The sequence below is a fragment of the Miscanthus floridulus genome, chromosome 6, assembly GCF_019320115.1.
Source record: "Miscanthus floridulus cultivar M001 chromosome 6, ASM1932011v1, whole genome shotgun sequence".
In the NCBI taxonomy this organism is placed as follows: domain Eukaryota; kingdom Viridiplantae; phylum Streptophyta; class Magnoliopsida; order Poales; family Poaceae; genus Miscanthus; species Miscanthus floridulus.
The window spans coordinates 24706138-24713942 of record NC_089585.1 but is presented as its reverse complement, the minus strand read 5'-3'; positions in this window follow the sequence as shown (position 1 = coordinate 24713942).

Below are 7805 nucleotides of genomic sequence, written 5' to 3'. Positions count from 1 at the left end.
CGCTCGCCGTTGGCGCTGCCGCCTCCACCGCGGGGGTGCCTCGCTGCAAGGGGCCGTCGCCCACCCGCTGGCATCCCCGCACCGCTATGTAGCATGGAGCTCTATGCTAGCGTCGAGCTATACGTCGATGAGCCTCCATTTTGTCCAAGCAACAAGTAGATGTTGCGCTTCAAAGCGTATGTTGCAAACGTATGTTTCAAGTGTTTCTGATATTTTAGAGGTATGTTGCAAGTGTTTTGTATGAACGTTGCAAAAGTAGATCGGGATGTTGCATATATGTTGCAATGGTTGTACACGTATGTTGCAAGCGTATATTCCCAATGTTTTATCTGTTTTGAGACGTATGTTGCATATGTTTTACACATATGTTGCAAGTGTGTTTATTGGATGTTGCATATGTTTCACATATATGTTGCAAGTGTTATATCTACATGTTATGTATGTTTGGAATAGTTTTCAAGTGTTTTCAGGTGTTTTTGCAAGTGTTTCAAAACACATATTTCAAATATTTCATTTGTCTTCATACATATGTTGGAGGTGTTGCATCTGGATATTTCAAAAGTAGATCAGGTATTACACATGTTGTAATATGACCCGCCTACTGTAGCTACTGGAGGGGCGCGAGGGGTCGGGCGGGGCGCAGATGCTGCGTGGGGTTGGGGAGGATGCAAATGCCGCGTGGGGTTGGGTAGGGCGCAGAAGCCACATGGGGTCAGGCGGGTGTGCAGATGCCGCATGGGGTCAGGCGTTGGCACAGACGCCGCGCGAGGTCTGGTGGGGCGCAAACGCCGCGTGGTGTTGAACAGTACGTGAAGTGCAGGCACCGGTACAACGTCCAGACACAGACGTTCGGGCGCTCTCACTGCTGTGTTTTGATAAGGAACACATTGGTTATCGTCCATCACTTTTTATTTATCATCGCAAGAGCCCATCAATTTTCTTTCCGTCATTTTTCAGTGTTCTCATGTAGTCCGGCACGGAGCCAGCGGTGGGGCTAGGGGGGCTCCAGCCCCCCCTACCGCTCGTGATCAAGCGAAGCCCCGTATTGCTGTCGTCTGAAATTTCAGCTGTAGATGTACAGGTGGGAGGGGCTGAGATTTACATGTAGTGTGTGCTATATATCTATATCTTTAGAATTGTCCGTTTACATATATGTATTGATCCCAATACAGGAATATGCTTGTAACAGTTGGATTGTTATACTACTAGTAGATGATTATTATTCTTTAGTTCGCGCGGAAGAGCTCTGTTGTACAAGTGGGCAATTGGTGGCTGACTGAGTGTTGCATGTGTGGTTGCATGGATACTCGCAGCCAACTTGTCTTACCACCGGGCTTGGGCTCCTACCAAAGTACCAATCCCCGATTACCTCCATCAGTGTCTGCTCCAAGAAAATCAAGGCGTATTATCGTATCAGTATCAACCCAAGTAATAAGAGTATGTTTGGATCCACTAACAAATTATTAATATAGAGTTTTTCAATCCTCCTACTAATATGTTGCCAATAGATAGTTGGTACCTAATAGAACCTAGTAGCAACTCTCTAGCTAGTTAGTTGGTTTATTATTAGCAGGTCTATTTAGATCTAATAATAGTACTAATTTTAGCTGCTATCTATAACACTAATGGATCTAAACATACTCTAATATACACCAACAACAAGGCAATAATAACTAAAGAGATGCACACTGATATTTTCACTTCATTAATTCCACCTCACCCTGTTTCCGATCCTCGGGGCGACCGGTAAGTTCCATCCTGAGCCATCGAAGAAAGTCTGACAATGGGTGAAGCATGAATCGATGAACCAGCCGCTGTTGGTGTTGTCGTCAGCAGCCTCGAGGTCATCTACCATTTCCTTCCTAAATGCCGCATGCAACGCGCAAGCAAACGGACAAGGATCGAGAGTGGTGTACGCATTTGAAAACCCTATTTTTTTACTACTAGGCCTAGTTTAGTTTCAAAAAATTTTCACCCCAAACTATCACATCGAATCTTACGGCACATACATGGAGTATTAAATATAGACGAAAAAAAACTAATTGCACAGTTTGGTTGGAAATCGCGAGACGAATGTTTTAAGACTAATTAGTCTATGATTAGCCATAAATGCTACAGTAACTAACACGTGCTAACGATGGACTAATTAGGCTTAATAAATTCGTCTCACAGTTTTCAGGCGAGCTATATAATTAGTTTTTTTTTATTAGTATCAAAAACCTGTTCCGACATCTCCGAAACATCCAATGTGACATACAAAAAATTTTCATTTCACGAACTAAACACCCTCGTTCAGGATGTGACAATTGACACAAGGCAGGACTTGTCTCTGTGAGGAATTGCATCTGCGAACGTCATCTCCGCAGCTGCGCCATGACTCATCGGGGGACGATCCATCCGGCGCAACAACGAACCGTACCCGCACTGCACGCCACGCGGATGAAATAGAACCAAATGCAAAGCATGCATGGATATATAGCAGTCAGGGTTGTTCACTTGAGGCTGTGTTTGAGGTCGTGTTTAGTTCGCGAATTTTAGAAATTTGGCTACTGTGGTATTTTTGTTTTTATTTGGTCATTAGTGTTCAATCATGGACTAATTAGGCTCAAAACGTTCGTCTCGTAAATTCCAGCCAAACTGTGCAATTAGTTTTTTTTCGTCTACATTTAATGCTCTATATACGTATCGCAAGATTCGATGTGATAACTACTATAGCACTTTTTGAAAAACTTTTTAGAAACTAAACAAGCGCTGAGCTCTTCTAATAATTCTATAGCTTTGAGTGACAGAAACAGAGTTACTGTACCTGCCAAGAGTCGTAAGCAGAGTTTACGATCAATGTGGGCGTGCTGAGGCTCTTAATAAGCTCCGCAGCAAAGAAGCACTGCACGGCATGGCATGGAAGAAGAAGCAACACTGTCACTCCTATAGTATTAATAAACGATACTCCCTCCCTCCACCACAAAAGAACGTAATTCTCATTTTTTAATGAGTCAAACATTATAAACTTTGACTCAAATTTATATAAAAAAATACTAACATACATGATACAAAATAAGTACCATTGAATTACTTATAGAATATATTTTCATAATAAATTTATTTCGAGACATAAATGTTTACACTATTTATGATAAACTTGGTTAAACATGTAACACTCTTGGTGTTACATCCTAAATTATTTACTAAAACATGTCATGAGCATCATGTTTATGTGTTAATGTATGTAATAGAATGTGTAGATAAATTTTTTGTAACTTAAAATGATCAATAAAAATGTTAAATGAAAGTTGATTCAATAGCTCATGTATATCGCGTGGGGTTGAAAATCAATTTTTATTAAGCAAAAATACTATAGAACATGTGTGTGATACTTAAATAAAGTTTAAAGTACAAACTTTATAAATGATAGTGAAATACTTGCTGTTAAAAATGATATTACTAACTAATATTTCTATTAGCCTAGAAATTACAAATTGAAATCAAGTTCAGCTCAAAAACTTAAAAAATTTATAAGTTTGTCAACAGCTAGACATTATTATGTTTAGTAAATTATTTTGAGAGATTGGGTTAAGGGATGGTGTAGTGTTATAGCTCGATTTGATAGTCCCATAAGCCATCTTGAGTATGGTGAAGATGGTTAAGGTCCAGAAGCAACCGCTTAGATTTTATAGGTGCTTTAAAATACGTGCACAACATGGTTTCGGACTTGTTGGCCGCGTGGGCGCAGTCACCACGCTCGGGCGTTCGGCGTCGCCATGTTGGCTGTCCCACGCGCACGCGTGTTGTCACGCGTGGCCGACCACAGCTGCTCTGGCCTGGCTGCGGCCCAGCCGCCACTAGACCGCCGCGCGAAGCCGCCGCTGCTGCCACCTACCCCGTCCCGCGCCGCGATGGAGCCGCTGCCGGTGCAATCACCTCGCCATCGCGTCCGCACTGCTACCTTGCCTCACGTTGCCGCTACTGATGCCACTGCGAGGCTGTGCTGCGTTGCCGCTCGCCTTGTCATAGCACGCACGTGGGCTGTACCGGCTGCCCCATGTCGTCACCTCGCCTTAATGGCACTGCGGCCGCGCATGTCGCGCCCCACCTGCCTCCGCACACGTGCACGTGGTTTGGCCACGTTGTCGCGTAGCGGGTGCGCAGACGCCGCCTCGGGTCCGGCCGGCCGTTTGCCGCCAAGGCGAGGACGAGCCGAGCTAGACCTGCCCCTCCCTCTCTGCCACCACGATAGGCCGACCCCGCTCGTTTAATTTGGCATGGTTGAGTCACCATCGCTTCATTCATCACGTCCCTAGATTCTCCATTAAGCCACCTGACCCCCAACCCCCACCTAGCCTTAAAGTGAGCACAGCCAAGCTCTAATTTGGAATTTTTCCCGTCGCCGTACCGATAAGGCCGCGTCCGACCATGAATGTGGGCAGCTCTCCTATCGCTCATCCCAAACCAATTCACCTACACTACAAGTATAGCCTTGACTCCCTCTTCACCCTACGCGCCTTAGTCGATCCGCTACCATCTCCCTGTCATCGCTGACACGACCATGCCGCCATGGTACATCGCCGCACGGCTCGGCCGCACGTGGCCAGCCCTCCTCCGTCATCCTCCACCCCAACCGTCACCCGCTAGGTCTACGGTAGCCTCTTTATGCTCGCGCACTGACCAATTAGGCCTGTAGCTACCCTAACTTATCGGAACCGTGGTGCCGCCATCACGGATGGCCACGCTTCGCTGCACCTTTCCCAGCAAGTCATGTCACCCCACACAGCCGCTTAGCATAGACGCTTGGGTCGGAGATGGTGACCAGCCCGTTAGGTGGTCTGTCGTAGGTCCCTGGTGGCCGAAGCAGCCGCGTTGTGTCACCAGCCGCCACGCCGCGGTGCGCTGGGTCACCAGGGATGCGCGTGGGTGAATTAGGGGAAGGCCAAGGAGTTAAGTGAGAAGTTCTGAGAGAGGAAAAGATAGTGTAAGTACTTAATTATAAATTGGGAGGAGTTTGAGATCTCTTTTGCAAAGTCATCGACGCGCGCGGGATTCCCCGGTGCGGGCCGTCTCCACGTGGGCCGGCCTCGCGTGGTCCGCGCCTGCGGGCCGTTGCACACGCGTGCGCTGTGTCACGTGGGCCGCGCGTGTGGGCCGTGCGGGAGGTTTCGTTTTTCTTCTCCTAAGGAATTAGAAATAGTTTTCTAATCTAATTTTTGAGCTGATCTTTGTTAAATCAAATAAAATCATGTAGGTGTCCAAAAATTATGAAACAAATTTTTTTACATTTCTAAAATTGTGATCTATCTGTTAGTGTATTTAGTTCATATATGTACATATTGATACCAGGAGCTATTAAATCATTTCAGAGTGCTCAATATTATTAAGTTAATTATTGTAAGAATTTTTATGATAAATTGGTGATAGATTTAGTCTTGAAAATTTTATAGTAGCTTCATAGTATTATTATATGCTTACTGTAATTTTTATAGTTTTAGAATAGACTAAACATTAGGATAGTTAAATGCTCTTTGTTTTAATATACATTAAATCATTAGTAGAAATAAAGATATATCATTAATTTGCTAAGCTAAGGGTTTGTTAGTTGAACCTAACACCTTGCTTGATCAAGATGATAGTTAGCTTAGTATCTTAGTCATTAGAGTTAGCTTAGTAGCTTAGTATACGTATTCTTATTTTAAGAGTTGTTGTTGCATAAATGCTAAGTGTTGCATCTTCATCGCATGCATGTAGAGAACGAGTTGGTGAAGATCGTGACCACCGACAATCACGAGTTCGAGGAGATCATCGAGGAATACGAGGAGGAGATTCTTGTGCAGGAGTAGGTCTCAGAGCCGTCACTCACTGACTCAGCTGACACCCGCCTGCCCAATGCAAACCCCGGTGCCTAACCCTTATTTTTTATAATCACTGAATATATATATATATATATATATATATATATATATATATATATATATATATGTGTGTGTGTGTGTGTGTGTGTGTGTGTGTGTGCGATGTGCATTTACATCACAAGAATTTTATGAAAACCACATGCATAGATATATCTGTCCTATGAGTCTTACTAGTGTAGGTTCGAGTAGCTGCTATGCTTAGGTTTTTGGTAGCATAAGTAATTGTCGTTACTCACAATAGGTGATTATTATTACTCTTATAATAAAATAATAAAAGTAAAAATAGAGACAGGGTAGGGATATGGTATGGGTATTGATGGATGTAACAGGTTGTGTCCCGCGGCCAACAGGGCTTAGCTTGGTTACACTATTTTCCCTGTTCGTGTTGATTAAGGACCGTCAGTTGTTGTGGATGGTAGTCAGGTCATAAACTTATTATCCTGAGCACATACTTCCTTATGGGAGAAGGAAGGCTCGTTACGCTCTTGTCATGGGTTTCAGCTTTTTCCGGACCGACTGATTTGAGACGAGAAAATGTGGAGGTCTAAGCACCATACAGAGATCGGGTCTCAAGTGTGGAGGCTTGGAGTCCAAGTTTGGACGGGGACCTGGACCCTGTGACAGGAGTGGACTGGGTTGGTCTTATTTGTGCCTGGGGTACAAACGGGGCGTGTGTTTTAGGGTATCTAGCTGGGATACATTGGTTCACGAATTGTCGTTTCTGTGAGACGGTACGACTTGGCTATGGTCTAACACCGTAGTTAGAACTGAAAGATGGAGGATGGTGAAATGGTTCTGATTGCTTGGAAGTAGAACAGGTGCTTACCTAGAATGGTTAGCTAATGAAGTAATCATGACTGCTAATTAAACATGATCTTAAGGACGTACTTCTAGTAATACTTTTTGCAAATAAAAAGAAAATAGCAAACTCATATTGCCTATCATATCATTGAGAGTCGGAAAACTATTTCCACTAGTTGGATAAGTCTTGCGAGTACATTGTGCACTCAGGGTTTATTTTACCCCTGTTGCAGGTGTAGCTTGAGGAGTAGCTCTTGTGTAGAGGATTCTTCTGGTGGGTACAGACGGATCCTTGTATCGTTTCTGCTACATGTTTACTTTTATTCTGCTGTTTAATTATCACACTCTGAATTCTGGTACTGTAATAAATAATTTTCAAGAACTCTTGTTGTATGAAATAGACTAAGTATTGTAAGCTCGTACTCATTATTGGAATCTGAATGTAAAACGTGGATGGTTTCGAGTTCTCCCTTTAGGTGTGTTCGACGGAATTGTCCAATGTAGCTCACTTTCGAGGTGCTTAGGGTTTAATGGAAGACGAACACCTCCGAAAACGTGTTATTTCGGACGGTTCTGTCACAAAACATAAGCTCCTTTGACCAGCACGGTTCCCACAATTACATTCTTTTGTGGACGGAGGTAGTATATCTTACCAACTAAGCAACACTGTCACTCCTATAGTATTAATGAATGGTAGTATATCTTAAGAATTAAACATAAATTTCACATGCATGAAAAAAACACAAGAATACATTCTAACGAATTCGAGGTCTAATAGTATGATATATAATACCTCTGGGATCCTTGTTTGTGAGGAGGCAGTCCTTGGGCAAAACTTTAGTAACATTCTTGTGGAAGAGAAGAAAAGAATAACCGGAAGAACATTTGTAGTTAGCTGAAGTCTGAAACCACCCCACACTGATAGGATTCTTTCTTTCTTGAGTAACATGAAGAATCTCACCTGAAGATGAACAACTCCATTGAATTGAGACCGCATGGAGCGCTGCCCTGACAAATCCTTTCTGCAAGCATGCTGTGCAAGAGAGTGGAGTTCGTACTTGGTACGAGTAAACTCAATTACAGTTTACAGAGTGGATTTGTTTG